Source organism: Hemicordylus capensis, chromosome 6, assembly GCF_027244095.1.
Source record: "Hemicordylus capensis ecotype Gifberg chromosome 6, rHemCap1.1.pri, whole genome shotgun sequence".
Lineage (NCBI taxonomy): Eukaryota > Metazoa > Chordata > Lepidosauria > Squamata > Cordylidae > Hemicordylus > Hemicordylus capensis.
This window is the reverse complement of record NC_069662.1, coordinates 74,242,986-74,268,456: the sequence shown is the minus strand read 5'-3', so window position 1 is coordinate 74,268,456 and position 25,471 is coordinate 74,242,986. Positions and strand designations below refer to the sequence as shown.

Below are 25,471 nucleotides of genomic sequence, written 5' to 3'. Positions count from 1 at the left end.
ATATAAACAATGTCATACTGTGCAAGACTATGTCAGCCTAGTAACATTGTGCTTGTGCAATCTGTATAAGCTGAGCAAATGCCAATTTTGCCAGAAGCCCCCGAGCCAAGATGGGCGAGCTGGAGTGCTTGGCTGCTAATGAAGAAATAGATATAGTGGGCATAACAGAAACATGGTGGAACAGTGAGAACCAGTGGGACACTGTTATCCCTGAATATAAACTTTATAGAAAGGACAGGGAGGGGCACCTTGGAGGTGGAATAGCACTGTATGTTAAAGAAGGGATAGAATCTAACTAAGTAGAAAACCGAGGTGGACTGGAGTCCTCCACAAAACCCTGTGGGTGACAATACAAGGCCTAAAAGGAAATGTGCAACTGGGGATGTGCTATCGGTCTCTGGATCAAAACGCTGACAGTGACTGGGAGTTGCAGAAGGAAATCAGGGAGGCGTCAAGGAGAGGCAGGGCAGTAATAATGGGTGACTTCAATTACCCACACTTAGACTGTGTAAATTCACAGTCAGGTCATGACAAAGAGGTCAAATTTCTAGATACACTGAATGACTGTGCCCTAGACCAGTTGGTCATGGAACCAGCCGGAGAGAAGGTGACCTTGGACTTAATCCTGAGTGGCATCTAGGACCTGGTGGGTGATGTCAGTGTCATCGATCCTTTAGGGAACAGTGACCATAGTGTGATCAAATTCAGCATACACGTGGGGAGAGAATCACCAAGGAAGTCTAACACAGACACTTTGAATTTCTGAAGAGGAAACTTCTCCCAAATGAGGAGTATGGTGAAAAGAAAACTGAAAGGGAAAATTGAGAGAGTCACTTCACTCCAGAATGCATGGAGTTTACTCAAAACCACAATAGTAGAAGCCCAGTTAGAATGTATACCAAAAAAGGAGGAAAGGTACCACTAAGTCCAGGAGGATGCCAGCATGGCTAACAGGTAAAGTCAAGGATGCCATAAAGGAGAAGAAGACTTCCTTCCAAAACTGGAAGGCCTGTCCAAATGAAGAGAACAGACAGGAACACAAACTCTGGCAAAAGAAATGCAAGGTGACAATAAGTGAGTCAAAAAGAGACGTACATTTAGCTAAAAGCATCAAGGGGGATAACAAAAACTTCTTTAAATACATCAGAAGAAGGAAACAAACCAGGGAGGCGGTTGGACCATTAGACAATGAGGGAGTGGATTATTAAGGAGGATATGGAGGTTGCGCAGAAGCTAATGAGTTCTTTGCATCATGGCAGAAAATACTTCATGGCAGAAAATACTAAGCATATACCTGTTCCTGATCCAGGCTTTTTACAGGAGATGATGTTCTAAACTGGAAAAATTAAAAACTAGCAAATCGCCAGGACCAGACGGCATCCATCCAAGGGTGGAACTCAAATGTGAAATTGCCGACCTCCTTGCAAAAATATATAACTTATCCCTACAATCGAGCTCTGTACTGGGGACCTGGAAAGTAGCAAATGTAACACCAGTTTTCAAAAAGGGATTCAGGGGCAATCCAGGAAATTACAGGCCGGTTAGCTTAATGTTTGTTCCAGGCAAAATGATGGAAAACATTCTCAAGGCTAAAATTGTTAAGCACATAGAAGAACAGGCCCTGCTGGGGGAGAACAAGAATGGCTTCTGCAAAGGTAAATCTTGCCTCACAAACCTTTTGGAGTTCTTGAGAGTGTCAACAAGTGTGTGGATAAAGGTGATCTGGTTGACATAGTATACCTGGACTTCCAAAAAGCTTTCAACAAAGTTCCTCATCAAAGAGCCTTGAGGAAATGTAGCAGTCATGGAATAAAGGGACAAGTACATGTATGGCAAGTAACCCCTGCCAACTGGGCAAAGAGGCACCTTTTTAACATGGTGATTCTCTTCTATTTAGCAGGGGGGAGAGTAAGTAGCCTTATCCACCTCCCGCACAGTACCTCCAGTGACTGTTGCTGGTGTCTATCATGTTTCTTCTTAGATTGTGAGCCCTTCGGGGACATGGATCCATCTTTCTTTCTTTCTTTCTTTCTTTCTTTCTTTCTTTCTTTCTTTCTTTCTTTCTTATTTCTCGATGTAAACTGCTTTGGAACCTTTTGTTGAAAAGAGGTATATAAATATTTGTTGTTGTTGAAAGACAGGAAACAGAGGGTAGGTATAAACAGAGAGTTTTCACAATGGAGGGAAGTAAGAAGTGGGGTCCCCCAGGGATCTGTACTGGGACTGGTGCTTTTTAATTTATTCATAAATGATCTAGAAGTTGGGGTAAGCAGCAAGGTGGCCAGATTTGCAGATAATGCCAAACTCTTTTGGATAGTGAAATCCAAAACAGCTTGTGATGAGCTCCAAAAGGATCTCTCCAAACTGGCAGAGTGGGCGACAAAATGCAAATGAAATTCAATGTTGACAAGTGTAAAGTGATGCACATTGGGACAAAATACTCCAGCTTCAAGAATACGCTGATGGGATCTGAGCTGTCAGTGACTGACTAGGAGAGGGATCTTGGGATCGAGGTGGACAGCTCGTTGAAAGTGTTGCCTCAGTGTGCGGCAACTGTGGAAAAGGCCAATTCCATGTTAGGGATAATTAGGAAGGAGACTGAAATTAACACTGCTAATATTATAATGCCCTTATACAAAACTATGGTGTGGCCACAACTGGAGTACTGCATACAGTTCTGGTCACCACATCTAAAAAAGGACATTGTAGAACTGGAAAAGGTGCAGAAGATGGCAACCAAGATGATCAGGGGCCTAGAGCACCTTTCTTATGAGGCAAGGCTACAACACCTGGGGTTATTTAGTTTTTAAAAATATGACTGCGGGGAGACATGATAGAGGTCTATAAGATCATGCATGGTGTGGAGAACGTGGATAGAGAGAAATTATTCTCCCTCTCAGATAACACTAGAACCAGGGGTTAACCCATGAAATTGATTGCCAGGAAATTTAGGACCAGCAAACGGAGGTACTTTCTCACACCATGCATAATCAACTTGTAGAATTCTCTGCCACAAGATGTGGCGACAACCAACAACCTGGATGGCTTTAAGTGTGGTTTGGATCACTTCATGGAGGTCTATCAATGGCTACTAGTCGGAGGGCTATAGGCCACCTCCAGCCTCAAAGGCAGGTTGCCTCTGAGTACCAGTTGCAGGGGAGTAACAGCAGGTGAGAGGACATGCTCTCAACTCCTGCCTGTCGGCTTCCAGTAGCAACTGGTGGACCACTGTGTGAAACAGGATGCTGGACTAGATGGGCCTTGGGCCTGATCTAGCATGGCTGTTCTTAGGTTGCTCAAATTGCATTAAAGAAGGGTAAGCCCACTATTTCCAATGGGCTTCCTTTTCTGTGATGGGTGCAAATTTATCATTCAACCATGAATAACTTTCATTACTTTCAGTGGGACCTAGTCATGACTTATTAAGTCTGGATGTTGCCCAGTAATAAATAGCTGACATCCAAAAAAGTGCTGTGCTGGAATAAGAGTGGCTGCTGCTGCTACTGCTACTGCTACTACTACTACTACTACTACTACTACTACTGTGATATTTATATACTGCTTTTCAACAAAAGTTCTCAAAGCAGTTATTTTACATAGAAATATATATAGTAAGTAAATAAGAGGGTTTCTAGTCCCAAAAGGGCTTACAATCGAAAAAGAAACATAAGGCAGACACCAGCAACCACCACCAGAAGAATGCTGTGCTGGGCTTGGATAGGGGCCGTTGCTCTGCCCCAGCTAAATAAAAGAGAATTGCCACTTTAAAAGGTGCTTCTTTGCTCAGTTAGCAGGGGTGAACGGTGGCTGACATCCAGACTAATGCTGTGTCATTGCATGAGGGGGAGGTGTCAACCACCTCCTCTTTCCCCCAAAGCCCACAGCACCCTTTTTTTAAAAAAATCCCCTGAGGGCAGCAGGCAGCGTTCGTTTGGATGTCCGCCCCTGTTGTACTATGCAGTGCTACTCTGGATGTCAATCAACAATACTGTAACCATAATAAAAAGAGCAATTGGGTCTTGCATGCAAGGCAGTGGGCTACAAAAGGATACATTAATAACAGCATGCCTATCAGTTAAATGCACCCTTAACCTATAAAACAGAATAAAGTACACTGTCACTTCCTTGCTCCCACTGAAAATTAACACAAGAATTAATTGGTGCCCAGAAGAAAGAACAAACTATTTAACTCAGTTAGCAAAAAGGTCAAAAAGAATTGAATTTATTGCCCTTACAAAAAATAGGACCAAGACTGTATTTCCTTCTAACACATGGAATATTCTTCACTTTATTATTTGCTGTTGCTTAAAAACAGATGCTGCCATTTAGCATTATGGACAGGCTTTATGGAGATCCCCCCCAGATAAAGGCTGAAGTATATTAATTAGATGTCCAAACTCTCATGTACTATTGTCCATCTATATATGATGAACATCTTTCTGCTTTAGTTTTATATGTTGCATATTATTACATGCTGCTAGTTTTAAATTTACTAGGACTGTGACAAAATGGGAAAGCACTTTTCATTAATACTATAACTAAATGTTTAAAGCGGTTTTGCTGACTGGGCCACCTTTCCTTGGCCCTGATGAGGCATTTGCTTCAGGTGGCAGATTGGAGGCAGTGGGGGCATCTTTAGGGTGCCCACACCACCACCACCACTGCAGCCGCTTGCTCATGAAATTGCCTGCACTGCTCAGGCTCCTCATGGACACTTAACGGTCCAACAAGAAAGGTGGACACTTAAGCCTATTCACATGTTACGTTCAGTACTCATACAATCTGTCTAGAGTGTACAGATCTGTGCACAGGTACAATTATCCACAAGCCCTATTCAGACTTTTCTAAGAGCACTGCCGTAACTGTGTTCAGCAGCGCAAATGGGTTGGAAGTCTCGCTCTGACCTTTCAGACACCATTGTGCCCTGCCGCTCACACTTAGAGTAGTGTCTGGCTGAGCAGGGAAGTGCTGTATCCATGACTGTCCCAGTCTTGTGATCATAGAAGCACCCACCATCATGGATATGGTGCTTCCCTGTTCAGACAAATGCCTCTCTAAGTGTGAATGGTGAGGCACAATGGTGACTGACAAGTCAGGGGCAAGACTTCCTACCTGTTTGCACTGCTGTCCACAGTTACAGTGGTACTTTTTTAAAAGTCTGAATAGAGCTACATATTATGTTGAATGCAGGTAAAGCAGTACATTTTTTATCTGTGCCATGCATTTGAGGGACCCGGGTTCATTTTTAAAACAAAAACATGTACCTGGATTCAGACATCTGATGGCAGGCACAACATAATGTCTGAATAGGGCTTTACTGTTGTTACATTCCCCATCCTCCCTGCAGACAGGGAGAAAAAGGAAATTTAGAAGCATGGTTTCATCCTTTTAAAAAAATACACATCCCACAATCCCCTGCATCACATGGACACCTAAAAGAATGTAAAGGGGGGGGGTTAAAACAAAAGTCTCAGCAAAAGGCAAGTGTCAAGATGGCTGTCTTTAGGGCTCTGAAATTGGGGTGGTAGCCTCCACCCATTAGGCACTACCACCCCACCCCACTCTTTTGGTCCAGATCCCACGTTATACCCCCAATCTGCCCCCAAAACACTAAAACTTCAAAAATTCACCAAAAATCAGCCCTTTGGAAAATCCCTCTGCAATTTGGGTGGTAGCTTCCACCCATTAGGCACTACCACCCCACCCCACTCTTTTGGCCCCAGGATCCATTTTTTTAATCCGAATCGCTTCGGATTCAGATTCGGTTTAATTTGGATCTGAATCGAATCGGGGGTGATTTGGAAGGGCCAGAATCGGATCCAAAATGAATTGGGGGTGTTTTGATTCAGATCTGAATCGAAACACCAAAAATCCAAATTGCACACCCCTAGACATTGTGCCTGTTTTTCCCTGGCTCCCATGTGGTCCTTGAGGAGAGGGTAAGAGAGGGCAGGGGAAGGGTGGAGTGGGGTCCAACAGAATGTCATAGGTATGTTAGTGTTCTGACCCAACCCAACAATTTCACAGGCGGGTCAGGTCAGTTCCAACATTTTTCAACATGCATAGGACAAATCAGTATTATATTGACACTAAGTTGTTTATCTAAAGAAGAGGTATGGGCATGGCCAAATGAGGGAGGATGTCAAAACTGATGTGGTTAAAGGAGGAAGTCTTTGGCTACAAGCAATTACCTACAAGAATGTTTCCCCCCACTTATGCCCACCACTACATCTGACATCATATTGTGTCAAATGAAACATGCTTTCAGTTGTTATGAGGCTTTTACTTTAGAGAACACATGAAAAATGTGTTTGCTGTGATGTTCCTGTTAACAGTAACTGGGTACACGTACATACATTGAACCAAATCACTGCAGGAGGGAACCATTATTGAAGCAGTCTGAAATCTTGAAAGAAAGTGCATGTCTGAGCCAATAGAGGACTCTCCTCACTGATTCTCCCCTGCCTTCTGACAGCTGCAAAGGCTGCTGATAGTTTGTCCTGGCAGGGGTGGAGCCACCATTGGGCCAACGGGATCAGAGAACCAGGGCCGCCACCAATCAGGGGTCATGAGTGCGGCCCCAGACACGCCCCCCCCTGCATCTGACATCAGATACAGGGGCATTATTTTTGTCCCAATTTGGGCCGCGCTGCCCCGTTTGGAGCTGAAATCAGCCCACCCTGCATTGGCAGTACAGCCGGAGTGACTCTCCCTGCCTTAAAGGCAGGGAGAGCCGCTCCTGGTCTCACTGCCAATGCAGTGGGGCCGATCGATCTCCCTCCCAAATGGGGACGCGCAGCCTCATTTAGAAGAGAGATCAGCCTGAGCTGCAATGGCAGTGTGGCCAGAATGGCTCTCTATGCCTTTAAGGCAGGAAGAGTCACTCCAGCCCACGCTGCCCAATGCAGCATGGGCCCATCTCCCTTCCAAATGGGACTGCACAGCCCCCTCTGGGAGGGAAACCACATCCCCCGCCTGTGACATCAGACGCAGGGGGTGGGCTAGTGTCTGATGTCAGATGCAGGGGGGTGGGGCCAGGGGGCCATGGCAGCAGCAGCTGCCCACGGGCCACCGCCAGCCTCCCTGCGTTCCTGTGTCCTGGGATGTAGGTGACAGCATGCTATAGGATTCTCGAACTGAAATGTATGTTGCAGGGTGAGGGGGAAGGAAAGCAATGCCAAGCTTAGCATGTGTTTAGACCAGTGATTCTCAAACTTGGGTCCTCAGGTGTTATTGGACTTCAACTCCCATAATCCCCAACCAAAGGCCACTGAGGCTGGGGATTATGGGAGTTGAAGTCCAATAACACCTGAGGACCCAAGTTTGAGAATCCCTGGTTTAGACCAACACCTTTCATCACATTTCATTTCACTTCACCCTGCCCCCACTCCCTCCTTTTCTCCTGCTACTAAACATTGTGCATTTCTCATAGATGTTTCTTCCTCACAGTGTTATGGAATGGGTTCAGGGATGGCTCTCCCATGAGGCCAGGTGAGGTGATGACCTCAGGCCTGCTGTTGCCACCCTTCCTTTGTCTTTGCTACCACCCTCTCTTCCTCTCTTCCCCCTCCCAGCCTCAGCCCTTCACTGGCATGCATCCAGCCCCGGCAGCTCCTCTTTCTCACCACCGATGCTCAACACAAGAACAGCCCTGCAGGGTCAGGCAGCCACTCCAAGGGGCAACAGGCAGCAAGCTGCTTCCATATAGGCCTCATGTTCTTCTAATGTTAGTTTTGTGAAACTGTACCCAGACATGTCCAGACACATCTGATGGAATTTGCTTAGAAGGGGGCGGGGCAGTGTTCTCTCTGATTTTTCTCATCTGTGTACGGAATGAGTTTTGTTCTGGGCGGCAGGATCAAAGCAGTGTGCGCGCACATGCATTCAGATTGGGACCTTCCTGATTCAACCTGAGCAGGATCTAAAATTAACTTAGCAGATATAAAAAACTGTGTGAGCGTGTGCACATGTGCACGCCTTAGAGGGAACACTGCCGGGGACTTTGAGAGGTGATTGTAAAGTAGCCACTTTTAGCTTCCACTAAAAGAAAGCAGACTAAATTAACAGCAGTATTGATAATTAGAGCTTTTAGAGTGGTCAGAGCCTTTCACATATACCATCTTAGTGATCCTGACAACACCCCTGCAAGAAAGGTCAGGATTGATATCCCCATATTACAGATGGAGGGCTGAGGCTGAAAACTTGTGCTTTGCCTAAGGCTGCCTAGTGAGCTCATAGGTGAGGTGATATTTGAACCAGAAACCTGAAATCAATGGGCTTAAGCATGCTTCGCTCTCCATTGGATCACGGCCCTGGTTGATCCAAGCCCAATATTCCACAACAGGAGATTATGGTGATAAGTCCCTTAAATGTTAAGATTCTATTTCAATTTTGCTGTTGAACCCATGGTTAAAATTATTTCAATAACTGCATGCATAAGTACTGTGTATATTTTTGTTTACTCATATGGAGCCCACCTGCAATACCAAATAATTTGGCTCATGGTTAGCTAACTAACAGTTCATCACCTGAGTGCCAGAGATGGACAGCTGCACTGTGCGCATGGCACTAGTGATCCATCTGGGGATGATATCAAATACCAGATGCTTGTCTTCAGCTGAGTTTGGAGGGCACTAATGAATAAAGAGATTGGAGAGTGTGCACATGAAAGAGAAATAAATACAGATTTCATCTGTGATTGACAAGCTAGTTAAACTAGAGTACATCTTGGATCCATGTATTTTGGCTTAACTGGTTTGCAGTTTGAGCTGCTCCAGATAAGAAGCTGGATTTGCTTCCAATTCTGTTTTGAATCCCCTTGGTTGCAATTGTGTAGCACAGACTGTCAAGTGGAAAAGCACTTGAGAGCCTACATAGTCAAATGCATCATAGGGTGTAGCTGATCATGCAAGATATGAAATATTTTTTAAAAGAGATTTTATAATTGACCATTAATAATGCATCATGCATGCTTCATTAGCTTTAGATTGCTTAAATGCTGGAAAATGGTGTTCAATTAAAATCATGCCATACTTGCCATTGGTTATGAAAATATGTTGATTAAAATGAAAAAAAAATTCAGGCTGCTTACACATAATATTACTATTACTATGTCTTAAGGCTGTTATCCAATTAAATAATTTTAGTTGATTATCATCTGCCTTTCAATGCATTTATCAATTAAATATTTTTGCATATTACCAAAACATCAATATAAGTACCTTTTTGTGATATTGAAGGAAGTATAAGAAAAATATACAAAAGCTACTACTAATTATTAGAGAGGCCAGTTTTATCATTTTATTTTCATTCCCTATTACCAGAATAAATGAAATGTGTCATATTACAATTTGTCTGTTAGGAAGAACCCTAAATTATATTCATACTAATGATGCACATGCAGGATAACATTTTGTAAATGCAATGAAGGAGGGACAATTTTTGCCAAACCTGCTTCCTTCTGCAGCCCTCTGTGCCTTCTGAAATATGTCCCTGAAAGTTACAGGACCCCCAGAGACATATTTTGGGGGGACACAAAAGGCTGCAGAAGGAAGGGGGGAATAATCAGAAATAGCCTCTTCTCCATTGCATGGCCAAAGTGATATTTGGTATGTGCAACATTAGCCTGGATGTCAGCTCCTTATCGGAAAGCCCATTCCTATGTCATTGGGTTTACAGCAGTATTGTTCTTAATGAGCAGAGTGTTCGTCATCCAAAAAGCAGAAGAGCAACTGAAGAGATACTTCTCTGAATAAATGGAAACCTGACCTTTAAATAGAATTTCCATTCCCCTCTGTGGCTGTCATCTGTGGTTTCTGTGGGAAACTATTCAAATGAAGTTACAACCTCCAGTTTGCAGAAGCCAAGCCAAAACAAAGCAAAATTTCCAGTGGAAAATGATTGAATGGAGATATATAAATCTGGAAACAAAATTTATAGGTGCAAATTGTGATTAGACATATATGCCAGTCTAATTTTCCATGCCACAAGCTGCAGCCTCCTTTCTTTGTCCTGCCAATTTAAAAGTATCCAGAACCTAACCAATGATTTGAAGCACTTTGCTTTGCCCTAAAAGAATTCCAGGCCATCCCATCTGTTGGGAAACACACACACACACACACACACTCATTTATTCTGCTTATTTTTAGAATGTATTACTACAGTTGCCCCACTTTTCTGGAATGGTTGTGGGATGAAGGGTACCTGTTTTCATCTTTGATGGACCTGTCCTAGAGTTTCATCCTTTCGGACAGAGGTATTCACGGAGATGAGCAGGATTACAAACCAGAAAATAGGATTATGCCCCCAGCTTGTGTTAGTAAATATATTTTCTGGGGTCAATACAGATGTGACGTTAAAAAAATTAATTGTGTGTATGGTAACTGCTGCCAGGTCAGCTATAGCTAAACACTGGAAAAATCAAACCATCAATGGATATCTGGTATGAGAATTTATGGCATATCACAATCTCAGAAAACCTAACCAATATTATTTGGCCTCATTCAAACCAGACTACAAATAATGCTTTTTATGTAATTTGGTCAGATTTTATTCCTTACACTAATCGAGATAATTATGGTTGTTTTCCTACATTAGACAATATTAGAGTTTGGATGGATTGATGAATCAAGGATTGTTGTATTAGGTTTTGCTGTTTGTGTTTGGATCAGTGTTGTTTAGCATTGTAAATTTGTTTTATTAAAGAGATTTTTTTTAAAGCCTCCGAATGTAAGAAACCATCTGGGAAGGCAAACTATTATGCTACAAAGTTGTGTTGTAATTATGCTACAAAGGATTGCTGTAAGAAGTTATGATGATCACAGAGAAGCTGAATGATTTATTTGAGTCAGTCCTCACTGCAGAAGATCAGTAGTCTCCTCTGAGCTACTTAGGACTGAGTCACATAGAAATGGCAAGAGATGGGAGCTATTCATGCGCGCAGGCAAAACCGGGCTAAGGAAGTCCAGCCTGGTTTTGCCAGCACATGTGAACCACCAGGAGGCGTGCGGCTCCTGGCTGTGGCCTGGCAACAAACCTGCTTAGGGAGCCGGATGCTCAGCCCGGGTTTGGGGCATGAGGGCTTAAATCAGGCTTAGTGCTTGTGTGTTGGTACTGTGCAGCTCCGTGCAACACCTACACACAAGTAGCCTCCCGGCCAGTGCATTATCTCTAGTATAGTGCATTATAGGAGTTCCGGGAGCTGGGAAGACACATCCCAGCCCCAGACTCTCCACGCTGCTGACATTAGCTGGCAATTGGCTGGCCAAGTGATCTGCCTGCCCAGGAAGGAGCCCTCAATCGTCTGCCGGGGAAGTAAGGATTTTAAGGTTTCCTCCCCTGCAGATCAGAGCCCCTTTTCACTGACCATGAGGAAGGGCTCATGATGTTCTAGACTCTAGAGCAAACTGACACGTTAAAACCCACTTTAAACTTCAAAATACATTTTAAAAGAAGCAAATGGGATTTTTCCTTTCAGTACTAAATACTTTTTAAGGTTTTCAAATGTTAAATAGCAACAAATTATAAATATTTTAACAAAATGAAAACCATATTGCATTTTTGGGTAAATATTTCCCTTCCAATGAAAAATTAGGCCATCAGAATTGAAGATATGGGTTATGCAGTCAGGTGGGACTAAAGATGTGCATGAATAGGATTTTGCAGTTCATTTGGAGCTCAAAACAAATTGCAAAATCCTTGAATTGATTCATCAAAACAGAGGCCAAACCGGCTGTTTCGATGAATCAACCTCGAATCTTTTTGAATTGTCAAAATTCAAGAGCGTCAGCAGGCATGTGGTTAAAGGTGATCTGGTTGACATTGTATAACTGGACGTCTAAAAAGCTTTTGACAAAGTTTAAAGGCTGTCAACAAAGGCTGTTGAATAAATTTACCAGTCGTGGGATAAGGGGACAGGTTCATATGTATATTGGTAACTAGTTGAAGGACAGGAAACAAAGGGTAGGAATAAATGGACAGTTTTTGCAATGATGGGAAGTGAGAAGTGGGGTCCCCCAAGGATCTGTACTGGGACCATTTAAGAAGTGACTTAGAAGTGGGGGTAACCAGCAAAGTGGACAAATTTTCAGACAATAAACTATTAGGGGTAGTAAAATCCTAAAGAGATTGTGGGGATCTCCGAAGGGATCTCTTCAAACTGGTGAGTGGGTGACAAAATGGCAAATGTGGTTCAATATAAGCAAACGTAAAGTGATGCATATTGGGGCAAAAAACAACAACAACACCCAGCTTCACATATACATTGATGGGGTCTGAGCTTTTAGTGACTGACCAGGAGAGAGATCTTGGGCTCATGGTGGACAGCTCATTGAAAGTATCAACTCAGTGACTGGCCGCTGTGAAAAAGGCAAATTCCATGCTAGGGATTATTAGGAAGGAGATTGAAAATAAAAATGCTAATATTATAATACCCATATACAAATCTATGGTGTGGCCACATTTGGAGTACTGCATGCAGTTCTGGTCACCATATCTTAAGAAGGACATTGTAGAACTGGAAAAGGTACAGAAGAGGGCAACCAAGATGATCAAGGGCCCAGAGCATCTTCCTTATGAAACAAGGCTACAGCATATGGGGCTTTTAGTTTGGAAAAGAGGCAACTATGGGGAGACATGATAGAGCTGTATAAAATTATGCATGGAGTAGAAAGAGTGGACAGAGAGAAAATTTTATCCCTCTGTTACTATACTAGAATCAGGGGTCATCCCATAAAAGTGGAGACCCAGAAATATAGGACCAACAAAAGGAAGTACTTCTCCACACAGTGCATATGAGAGCCAGCATAGTGTATTGGTTAGAGTGCTGGAATAGGACCGGGGAGACCCGAGTTCAAATCCCCATTCAGCCATGATACTAGCTGGGTGACTCTGGGCCAGTCACTTCTCTCAGCCTAACCTACTTCACAGGGTTGTTGTGAGGAGAAACTCAAGTATGTAGTCAAATATCCCGCTCTGGGCTCCTTGGAGGAAGAGCAGGATATAAATGTGAAAATAATAAATGAATGAATAAATAAATAAATAAATAATCTACGGAATTCTCTGGATGTGGTGATAGCCACTAGCTTGGATGGCTTTAAAAGAGGCTTAGACAAATTCATGGACAGATCCATCAATGACTACTAGTCTGGTGGCTATACACCACCTCCAGCCTCAGAGGCAAGATGCCTTTAAAAACCAGTTGCAGGGGAGCAACAGCAAGAGAGTGGGCATGCCGTCACCTCTTGCCTATGGGCTTCTCAGTGGTATCTGGTGGGCCATTGTGTGAAACAGGATGCTGGACTGGATGGGCCTTGGGTCTGATCCAGCAGGTTTGTTCTTGTGTTCTTATGTCCCAAAGAGATGACAATAAGTTGCTCTACAATGATGTTAAGGAGACATTATGGGGACCATCTGGGCCAGTGAGGGTTTCTCACCTTGTTTTAAATGCATATTAGTTGCCCATTACATTTAGTGGACAGCATCTAGACTAAGTTAATCATGATTAAGTCCCATTGAAATTAATGGGACTTAATTTAGTAATTACTAATTTGTCTCATTGATTTCAGTGTTGCTTAGTCATGACTGGCTAGTCTGGAAGCTACCCAGTGAATCTGAAATGACACCTGTACCTGCCATTCAACATCTCAGAGAGAGTTGTCATCAATAAACTGCCAAGAATTTACAGATTTTAATAAAAATGGTTACGGTTTATATAGCACTTTCCGATACGCTCTAGGTGTCCCAGCTTATCAGGGATGGCTGTGTTTTCTAGTAATTGTCCCTGGTAAACAGGAACCTACCCTATTTTCCCTTCTGGAGAAATTTCAAGGATGCATTTTTCAAATTTTGTCAGTGTGTGCATGTGTACACTAGACTTGACATTCTAGGGGCTTGAGGTCCCTCTCCTGAGCATCTGTAAGTTAAATCTTAGAGTGTGAGAGGAAAAGGTGCATTCATTTCTTGATCTATCACTTATATCAGAACAGTAGTACATCTGCTGGTCACCTCCAGACTTGACTACTGCAATGCGCTCTATGTGGGGCTGCCTTTGTACGTGGTCCAGAAACCGTAGTTAGTCCAGAATGCAGCAGCCAGGCTGGTCTCTGGATCTTCTCGGAGAGACCATATAACTCCTATCTTAAAAGATCTACACTGGCTGCAATAGGTTTCTGGCAAAGTACAAGGTTTTCGTTATAACCTATAAAGCCCTAAACAGCTTGGGCCCTGGGTATTTAAGAGAACATCTTCTTTGCTATGAACCACACCATCCATTGAGATCATCTGGAGAGGTTCACCAGCTTGTCTGGTGGCTACTCAGGGACGGGCCTTCTCCATAGCTGCCCTGAGGCTTTGGAACACACTTCCTGCTGAAATAAGAGCCTCCCCATCTCTTATCTCTTACAGCTTTTAAAAAGGCAGTCAAGACACATTTGTTCACCCAGGCTTTCAATTAGATATTGTTTTAATTGTGTTTTAATAGTTTTAACATTTTAAATTTTAATTGTTGAAATGTTTTAATCTTTTTATTGGTTGTTTTTATTCTTTTGTTGTAAACCGCCCAGAGAACTTGTATTTTGGGCGGTATCAAAATGTGATAGATAGATAGATAGATAGATAGATAGATAGATAGATAGATAGATAGATAGATAGATAGATATCCTGCCTGTCTGCCAAGGAGATAAAACAGCATACATTGCCATTTCCCCATTTTATCCTCACACCAACCCTGCAAAGTAGTTTCAGCCAAAATACAGCGACTTCCCCAAGACTATGGACTACACCACTTTGAAAGAAAATGTTAATCAATGAGACCATTCACACAATCAAAAACTGTGTTCTACCCGGATTTGTGTGCTTTGTGTGCTCCCAATTTTCGGTTGTGTGGAAGCATAGTATAGGTTTTCCTCCTACCTTGCTTCCACACAATCACTTCTACCCAGGTTTTCCTCTTCCCTTGCTTCCACTGTGTATGCTCCCCAAAACTGGGAGCATACACAGCTCCCAAACCCAGGTAGAAGACAGTTTTTGATTGTGTGAATGACCTCACCGTGCTGTTATAAGGGGAAACTGATTTCAATGACATTAACTAAGTGATCCTTTAAATTCAGCTATAAGCTGCCCTCCAGATTAATAAAATCATTTCACCAATAGCTCCGGGAACTAAAGCTCCAAAATCAAAAGCCCTCCATGGAGAAACAGGAAGATGTAGGAGTCAACCACATTTTTTGTTTGTTTTTTTACTCTGTAACTAAGTAACAACTGAAGAGATTAAAAACAGGTTGCATTGCATAACACTTTTCACATTCAAATTAAATGTCTTTGCATACTAGATCTCACTATGCTGGGATTTCCTATTCCTATTAAGAACTGGATGCTTTTTCCCCTTTCCAGATGTGTGTGATCGCACCTCATCTATCAGTGCTGCCCTTCTGCTTGACACTGTAAGTCTAATGGTACTGCCTTGGAATTAAGTATCACCCTTAATTTGCTATTATTAGTTACCTTTTGAAGTCACCCTCCGAAAATTAATGGTTCCGAAAATTAGTAGGACTCCTGGTATGTCTTTTCAAAGTAATTTGATTTAACAATTATTCCTTTGAAAGGAATTTGAACAGTTGCCTAATTAACTATAAAGGGTCAACAAGTGGTTAGAAAATTGTCCGTCATTTCCCCCCAAGCCTACATAAAAAGAACAATTAGTTTGTTGACAGCTTTGATAACATGGCTCACTACAACTTGCAAGTTTTTCTGGTAGGATTTGGTTCAGATATGCAAGCAAGATGCCAGAGTCTTCAAATCAGGGATTTTGCCAGAGGGGTCCAGACAGCTTACTACCTGTGCTACCCCAAGGGCAGCTCCCAGCCTGAAGGAACTGCGCAGGGCTGATCTTCACTGCTTGCAGCACCATGCTGTAGACAGCTAGCAAGCATCGTTCAGCCCAGCAAGATCAGGTGACTTGAAGAAGCAATAAGAACTCATCTGGTTCTGCATAACTCTTGATTTGAGTCTCAGTGCTCAGAGCATTTAAGGTGTCATAGCTCCTACCAGTAGGGATGTGCGGAACCGGTCTGGTGGTCTGCAGTCCGACGGTTCAGTCCAGGGGTTCGTGGGACCGAACTGCCAGTCCAGTCCTGCACAGGGCCGCTCGCTTTACGGAGGCCCGAAAGGGCCAAAAAGACTACCTTTACCCAGCCGCGGTGGTGATGAGGGAGGTCGGCGGGGAACCCTCGTGGACCCACACACACACACACACACACACACACACACTGCTACAGCAAGCCCCCTGAAGGGGCTAAAAATAGTTACTTTAAAAAATGTTTTTTTAAGTTCACGGACTAGTGCCGGACCGGACCGGGGAGGGGGGTTCGATGGGTTCTGGACCGAACTGGCCCGGTTCCATTCGAGGCCAGTTCAGCCTTGAACTGAACCGGGCCAGACAGTTCTGTGCACAACCCTACCTACCAGAGCCAGAGGAGGAGAGGGGAGTTCACTGGATTGATCCATTGTGGGTTGCCTTGAAGCCTTGCCTGAGTTCACTGGATTGCTGACCAGCCAACTTGTTATTCTGCCTGCTTGACTGCCTCCCAGCCAGAGGTACTCTTACCCCTGGACTTTGGGACTGAAATCCAGGGCCTCCACACCCCTTGGGAGTCCCCAAATCCTCTTTAGTTTGTCCTGGGTGTGTGGTCACCATTCTGTGCCGGATGGCCTCGCGTTGTTTTAAATGACCGAGTGCAAAAGTCCAGGTGGCTGAGTGTGATTGTGACCTGTGCCAGGTGCATTAGAGACAGAGGGGGAAGTGGGGAAAGAAATAGGGGTGGGTGGGAATAAGTTAATGTACCTATTGAAATGTTTCCGCTAATGCAGATTTACATAAATATACCTGTTGTATATTCTTACATTCTTGTGAGTTCAGTTGCTATTTTTTACCTCAAGAATCCACATGTTAAAAATACTGTTTGTGTCACAAGACACTGTTTGTGGGGGCAGGGGGGCTCCAAAGCAGGGGGGACACCAAAGGCCTTTAGGTCTAGGCTCCAAAATTACTTAGGTGCACCTCTGTTCCCAGCCATCAGTCCTGATAACATGTGTCTTCAATGACATTTAGTAGAATTACTCTATGAAGAAAAGCAACCAACATTTTTACATGCATGTCAGGCATTCAGGTCCAAGTGCTGGCAAGTACATGGACTAGACAGGAAAACAACACAAAAACTACCTCCCAGTTATCTGTGCTGGTTAAATGCTGTTTAACCAGAGCAGTCCTACCAGGATTGCCATGAAATTCTGGGTTCACGCAATCAGCTCTGCTAGGCTCACTAATCCTGATCAACTTTTAAATCAGGTTCCTTGTGATTTTGTGAACAAAGCCATAAACAAGTCAGCAAATTGTACTTAAAGGGAAGTAAAAATGTTAATGCAGAAGCACCATACAAGTTGAGGGCAGCTACAGCTATTTCCATGTTAGCCTGATTGTTGTAATATCTCTGCTGTCCTTACTGTATGACTATAATTTAGTGTGGTTAGCCACCTAATGGTGTAGCAGGGAAATGTCTTGATTAGCAAGCCAGAGGTTGTCGGTTCGAATCCCCGCTGGTATGTTTCCCATACTATGGGAATGATCCCATACTATGGGAAACACCTATATTGGGCAGCAGCAATATAGAAAATGGCAATGGTAAACCATTTCTGTATTTTACCAAAGACAACCACAGGGCTCTGTGGGTGCCAGGAGTGGACATCAACCCAACTGCACATTTTACCTTTACCTACAATATTTAAGTTAGTATTTCAACACAACTGGAATAAATTTTATACCTACTCTTTGCCTTTCATTAGTGCTTTTTCTAAGCAGCTTTATGATCTTTTATTGCATTAATATTAGGGCTAGTTAGTTCTGTTGTTGCAGTTTAAAGACATACTGCACAATGTTCCATCCACCTTGAAATGGAACACGTGCACAGTTGTGCAAGTGTGCACTTGGCAAATATGGAAAATGGTGCAAACACAGTTGCATGATCAACTGCTATCATTTCTAATGGCCCATCATGCAACTGTTTTGGAGGAATTCCTTGCATTTGCACAAGAATTCTCTTGTGTAACTCTGCACACATTCTGTTACAAGGCAGAAAGAATGTTGTGGAAGACATCAGCCACAGATCACAGATTTCTGAGTCATACTTGCTTTTGTGAAATCCATCATACCTGTGGAATTATTTTAATTGCTTCACTCTGTGAATTGTTTTTCATTGTTTTTGTTTTAGTGTTTTAATTGTTTGTATTTTTATATTGTAATTTGGATTGTGTACATCTATAGATGTATATACAGGAGGACCTTGATATTTGCAGGGGTTCTGTTCCCGGCTGCAGCCGCAGATATGAAAACAACGAATATCGAGGCATTAAAGTCAAAGGGATTGTTGGCATTAGGTTCCCAGTTAGCCAGAAATTGCTTTTCAAATGGCTGAAAATCAGCCAAATTTTTGGGAGAAACACGGGGGGGAGCTCTTTACCATGCTTCCCCCCCGAGTTGTGCTGTGCCCTAAAATGCCCCCAAATCAGCTGAAAAAACACCATTTTTGTTTTATTTCCTTAAACAGAGCCATTTTGTGGCTCCGAGAAACAAAATGGCAGCCAGATAAGACCTCCACAGCCATTTCCAGCCACCCCCACCTGCAGATATGTGAGGTTGACATGTCCCCCCCCCCCTCCACATATGCCGAGATTGGCTGTCTTTTTCCTGACCTTGGATACGTGAATCTGCAGATCACGAAGTTTCCCTGTATCAGGCCTTATATAAATATGATAGATAGATAGATAGATAGATAGATAGATAGATAGATAGATAGATTTGAAATCACAACAACCTGGAATAAAAGTGATTTAGACAGAAGCCCAGACAAATGGTCACATATGTGACACTTAAGAGCACACTTATATCTTCAAAATGTCATTTGAGAAGCAGTACTGAATCTTCATTACCGTAATTAACTTGGAGCTGGTTTAATGTGCCCGTTTCTTTGGGTTGAACATTAAAAAATACCTTAACAGGGTAAAAGGATGTGAAAACTATGAGCACAGTTCAGATTAGGAGTGTTAGGATTTGAGGAACCAGTTTTCATCACAAGAAAAGGCTTGAAATTGCAATGTGACTTAAATGCTTTGAAACTAGAATAGAAGACTAGATTAATTATTATTTATTATTATTTGCATTTATATCCCACTCTTCCTCCAAGGAGCCTAGAGCAGTGTACTACATACTTAAGTTTCTAAGTTTCTCCTCACAACAACCCTGTGAAGCAGATTAGGTTGAGAGAGAAGTGACTGGCCCAGAGTCACCCAGCTAGTATCATGGCTGAATGGGGATTTGAACTCAGGTCTCCCCAGTCCTAGTCCAGCATCTAACCACTACACCATGCTGGCTGATTATCTCATTAAGAAAAATCCAAAATGTCAAACTGATTTTAAAGTCAATGTAATGTTTCACTAGACTTTGAAGAAAACTGCAACTGGCAAAAACTCATATTCCTGCTATCCCAGTCAGCTAGAAGTCTCAGCTGGCAAGAGGGACTTGTCAGACTTCCCACCATGCTAATTGCTGTACTTCTTAATTATGTATGTTACTAATGCATGCAAATTAGTGGTGGGGCTTTTCCACAGAAAATGTTTCCAGAGTGGCCCTTAGGATAAAACCAGCTTCCCATTTCTTCATCTACAGTGACTCATACAATCTTTTAGGCCATCAACCTTTTCAGACACCTTCATGTCAAATGTGCAAAAAGGCACCCATTTTTAAAAAAAACCAAAAAACCATAAAGGTCATAAGAGCCCCTGGTGGCGCAGTGGTAAAACTGCCGCCCTGTAACCAGAAGGTTACAAGTTTGATCCTGACCAGGGGCTCAAGGTTGACTCAGCCTTCCATCCTTCCGAAGTCGGTAAAATGAGTATCCAGAATGTTGGGGGCAATATGCTAAATAATTGTAAACCACTTAGAGAGCTCTGGCTATAGAGCGGTATATAAATGTAAGTGCTATTACTATAAAGGTTAAAAGTATATCAATCTAGGTCTGTCCAGTCTCTTCAACTATCCAGTAGCAGCCCATACTAACAAGGTGGAGGGATTGGAAATGAAACCAGCAACCACTCTCTTGAGCCATGCATGCCAGTCATTGGTCCAGTAGGGGAGAGAAATCCCCAGCCAGGTGAATGACCAGCCAGGGTGGGGCCTGAAGACAGCGTGAGAACAACTGACAGTATCCAAACAGCTGGGGCTCATTTTCCACCTCTCCAGCTTGTTTGTATGGGCCACTACTGCACATACCCTTTCTCTCTCTCTCAAAGATAGTTGTGATGCTGGGATGTGAAGATTTAGTTCACAAAAGGTGGTTTCCACAACGGCACTTGTGCAAAGACTTTTTGCAGTTGTGATACTCCACAAAGTTGTGCTATAATTAGAACTACCTGGATTCATGTTGCACAAGGAGTTCCCCATTTGGACATATATGGCTTATACAACAGGTAGCACAACAGATTTTGGGCAGTATATAAATGTGATAGATAGATAGATAGATAGATAGATAGATAGATAGATAGATAGATAGATAGATAGATTTTTACACCGCCCAAAACATATGTCTCTGGGTGGCTTACAACAAGATTAAAAAGTAAAACATTAATTAAAAACAAAAGCAAAACAAAACAAAAATTTAAAAGCAAGAAATGTAAAACACAATTTAAAATTTTTAAAACAATATTCTAAAAACATTCAAAACAATCAAAACAATCAGTTAAAAGCCTGGGTGAAGAAATGCATCTTTAAGGACTTTTTAAAGGATGTCAGAGATGGGGAGGCTCTTATTACACTAGGGAGCGCATTCCAAAGCCTCAGGGCACATGGCCTCCGCGTCACATGGGGCAGCTGGGGGAAGCGCCACCAGTGCACAATGATAGCTGGGGTCTAACGCTGCCGATACAGGAAATGGTGGTGAGCAGTGGAGGAGCAGGTATGCACCTGCTTTCCTCCATTTTAAAGGTGCCGGAGATGTGCTGTGAATTTCTATCAGTGCACATCCCTACCATGAAGCTCATAGGGTGGCTCTGAGTGTGTTGGTTACCTCTCAGCCAAACCTCCCCAAAGAGTTGTTTGACCTCAGAGAGGATAAAAATAACCACACCTTGATACACCACCTTGAGCAATTTGTAGGAAGAGCAGAATATAAATGTAAAGATAAATAAATAAAATAGATCTTTCCCTTTCAGTGTTACTTTTCAGGGAGGAAAGTAGACCATCAGAGTTGCCTTAACATGCGGTTGTGCATAATGAATAGTTTGACCCTCAGCAGTTGTATTTTTTCCAATATTCATTCATCACACTAATCTCAATAGATACTAGCAACCCTTTAAAAAAAATCAGGTTGATAAGTTTTGTTTTAGAGAGCTCACTGGATTCCCCTTTACAAGTATACCCCCCGAGCCAGCCCGCAAGCCAGTTTTTCGAACCAGGGGGTGGTCCAGTTCTAACCCGGACCACCCGGACCAGGCCAGCTTGATGTCAAGCCTGACTCTAAGTGAGCCAGCTCACACATCCCTATTGTTCTGCCCCAAGAGTGCCCCAAGAAAGCAGCTGGATGAGAAGCTGCTGGGGAAATGGGAAGGCCACAGCCTAGGAGGCTGAAGACAGCAGGGAGATCTGTACCTGTGAGTAAGAAGACAGGGACCAGTTCAATTAGACGTGTGAGGGAAGTTATTCTCCTTTATTGTATTGCTTGAATCTGAGTTGCCTGGTTAATGAAAACTCTCTCTCACACAATCTGCTTTATTAAGAGACAATTGTTCTTATTGCACACTCTTGTTTTTCTTTTAGTCTAATAATAAACCCTTGTTGGTGAAGTGTGCTACTCTTAATTTGGGGCCTGCCTTAGTCACATGCATTTGGAGGCCTAGGACTGCTCAGTCCTTCTAGGAAGGGTTTTACCACTTTACATCACTCAAAAATCTTATATGGAGTTTGGGTTTTTCCACATCAAAACAGAGTGGATGATGGCAGCCTACTGTGAATCCCTTATAGTCAAGTCTGGCTAGCCAGCTGGCTATTTATTTATGTATTTATTTAGCATATTTATATATCATCCCAAACTTGCATCTCTGGGCTGTTTATAATAAATGCAGTTATACTTAAAGGCACTTTTGCTCTATTACACACACACACACACACACACACACACACACACACACACCCTATTCTGTTCACTCTAAAGTACAATAATCATAGACCACATTCATAATCTTCTCCCACTGAGAGAGATCAGCAAATACACTATTTTTCTGGAGGAAAGTCATTTTAACACAATAGCCATCAACATGGAATTCTACTCAAGCATTGTCCTCATCAGTCCTTAGTGGGGACTGGGAGGGAAGAATTAAGACTATGGTATAGAAAAGTAAGGATTAGCTATGTTTGCTTTCCTCTTTTTCTGGTCAGAGACCATAGAAAATATGATTATTCAGATTCTGCTCAAATGAGTGTCTGAGAGTGATGCTTAAAAAGTGAAGAGGAAGAAAGACTCCTCTGAAGCCTCCTGAAAATCTTTTGCCTTTCAGGTTTTGAACCAGGTGCTCTATATACAATATAAATATTATTCTAACTACTTAATATGCTTGAATGACATGATTGCACAAAGGCATAGAAGCTTAAACAATTGTGTTCTTTCTGAAAAGATGCTGTGCACAAGGAGCAACTGTGAATGAACAAATTACAAATCCTGGATTACATTTAGCCCCAATATAAATAAAGTTTTGCACTCTCCTGCTGTCAGCAGGAGTGTATACAAAATGGAAGCAGTAAGTAGAAACCAGAATATTCTTATTCTCCACCGCCACCAAAGGCTACAACATACCTAATGTGTTTAATCTGTTCCATGAAGATGTGCTACCTTGCTACTGTTCCTGAAACATCATATGTGGAGGCATCACACAATGGCTAAAAAATGCATTTGCTTTGAGTAATGAGGAGTTGAAGGTTGTAAATGAAGAGGAGGCACATCTTGAAAGTAGCTGCCTAAAGTAAAGATGTACTACAACTGTGCAACTTTGTAAACTTTTAAACTATCACCTGGTAACTGTTGTATTCTATCCAGTTATCTTTTGCAGTTAATTTGTTTAGACATTATTCCTAAGGGAAACCTGTAGGCAGTGTGAGGGAGCAGAGACGGAGCCACCATTGAGCAACAGGGTTCAAAGAACCTGAGCCGCCAATGAAAAGGGCCACTGCAGCCCTTGTTGCATGTGACATCACACACAAAAGGGGCATGGTCTGATCACCAGAGGGCCCGCCCCAGTCCTCCCAATCTCATTTCCAGGCAGCATTTTCCCTTCCTCTCCCTCACTGCAGCCAGCAAGGGCTAGCTTGAAATGAGCTCAGGAGTGCTCATTTGGGGCTTTCCAGAGCCCAGGCACACCCCTTTTGCATGTGACATCATGAGCACATGGGCGTGCCCGGGCTCCAGAAAGCCCTGAGTAAGCTCTCCCGAGCTGATTTACAGCCAGCGTTTCTTGGCTGCCAGCATTTATTTCCATCCTCTCCCTCCAGCTAAGGAGAGGGAGGGAAATACATTCAGATTGGGAGAGCTCACTCAGGGCTCTCCGGAGCCTAGGCCCGCACACATTCACATGACATCGCGCACTGAGGGTGTCACTGGTGAGGCCGTCAGTGGGGCGGGACACAGGCCACCATTTGGCTAGTTCTGCCACTGTGGGGGAGGACTCAGAAAGGAAAAGGGAGAGAAAGGAGAAGGAGATAATTGAGTTGTTGCTGAATAAACCTTTAGTTAAATCCACAAGATTTCCATGTGTGTATAAGGGAAGCAGTTATAAAACAGTAACTTCCTAGCCAGTGGGACTCTTTTGAACTCTTCTGCTTGCTGGAGATGCAGCTCCTGGTGGCATTGACTCTTAACACCAGCAACCCTTTTGACCACTAGGGGCTCTAGGGGTAAAGATAGCCAGTAAGGGCATTCTTTCTTGGACCATCTTTCTCTACTCTGATTTCCCTTTGTTAGACTGATAGTCTCAGGTTTCATTCTCTCACCTGGAGAGAGACTTCTGTCTTCACCCTTCCCCTCTTCCTATGTGTACAATTATTTATTTAATTTATTTATTACTTATTTTTATTTTATTCAATTTCTATACCACTCTTCCAAAAATGGCTCAGGGTAGTTTACACAGAGAAATAATAAATAAATAAATAAATAAATAAATAAATAAATAAATAAATAAATAAATAAATAAATAAAGATGGATCCCTGTCCACAAAGGGCTCACAATCTAAAAAGAAGCATAAGATAGACACCAGCAACAGTCACTGGAGGTACTGTGCTGGGGGTGGATGGGGCCAGTTACACTCCCCCTGCTAAATAAAGAGAACCACCACATTAAAAAGTGCCTCTTTGCCAAGTTAGCAGGGTTATAATCAGCCAGGCATGTAGGCTTATCTCCCTGATGTATTTCCTAAATAAACTCTTTATTTAGAACTTTAACTCCATGTCTTCAGACAATGGCCTGGTTCACACATACACATTAACAGCAGTTAACACTAACCAAAATTAAAATGACAAACTCAAATTCACACCACAGACGTACAACTAACCACTGTTGGCCTAACTGGAGTAGAGGGAGAGGTGAGCCCCTCCCTGCAGCTTGGCCTCCCAGCCCGATCCCAGCCAGCTCCGAGGCCAGCCTGTGGGCAAAGCATCACCACATCAGCTGCCTGGCCGCGATTGGCTAAGATCTCCAGGGCTGTGTGATGAGCGGCATTGTGCATTTTTGGAGTGCCCTGCCCGCCCTTGTGAGGGGAAGTGCATTGAAAGCCCTTTAAATACCTTGCAATGCCAGTGCCACTTCTGCCAGCCATGGCACTGCTGCCCCCCAAGTGGGACAACACCCGAAAGCACTATGCAAACTCCAGTCCCTGGGGAGATCGGGGCACAGGAGGATGGAATCCCGACTATCCCCACTCTAGTGGGGGCCCGGACTATCCTTGTTGAAAAACAGAAGAAAAATAAAACTTCCCTCTCCTCTAAGACTTCTTCAGCATTCCACACACCCCAGAAGACATTCCCACACCCCATGTTCCATAGCCTGGCTGTGAGCATGGCCATGGGGTGGGCCAAAAGGACAGAAAATTCGTTCAAGTTTTAAAGTTCCCGGGTCCAGTCCAGCTGTGCACTTTATTTTTATTCATTCATTTATTTAAAATATTTATACCCCTCCCCTCCAGTGCACTACTGCTCAAGGAAGCTCACAACAATAAAATCATCTGCCTTATGCAGATTAGCAGGTATGGGGATCGCAGGAGAGGCCACTTTCTTCTGTTCCCCCGACCCCCAGGGAGCTGGGTGGACTGCTGGGACCACTGGTGATGGCGCACTTGTACACAGGTACAGTCAGCCGAGCAGGGGGCTGGTTTCCCTGGCAC

The 25,471-nt window shown here is 43.2% G+C and overlaps 1 long non-coding RNA gene across 3 annotated transcripts in view; it reads right to left on the bottom strand.

Annotated features, from left to right (window-relative positions):
* Positions 1 to 726: 726 nt before the first annotated feature.
* LOC128332171 (uncharacterized) overlaps positions 727 to 25,471 on the bottom strand; it is a 63,223-nt gene continuing 38,478 nt past the window's right edge. For 2 of the 3 annotated variants that reach the window (XR_008310595.1, XR_008310596.1), the window contains 3 exons: positions 8,529 to 8,633; positions 5,265 to 5,341; positions 727 to 2,093 (listed from right to left, as the gene is read on the bottom strand). This is a non-coding gene — a long non-coding RNA (uncharacterized LOC128332171). Of the gene's footprint in view, positions 2,094 to 5,264; positions 5,342 to 8,528; positions 8,761 to 25,471 lie in introns of those variants that run through there. The other variant, XR_008310594.1, reaches the window with a different exon arrangement.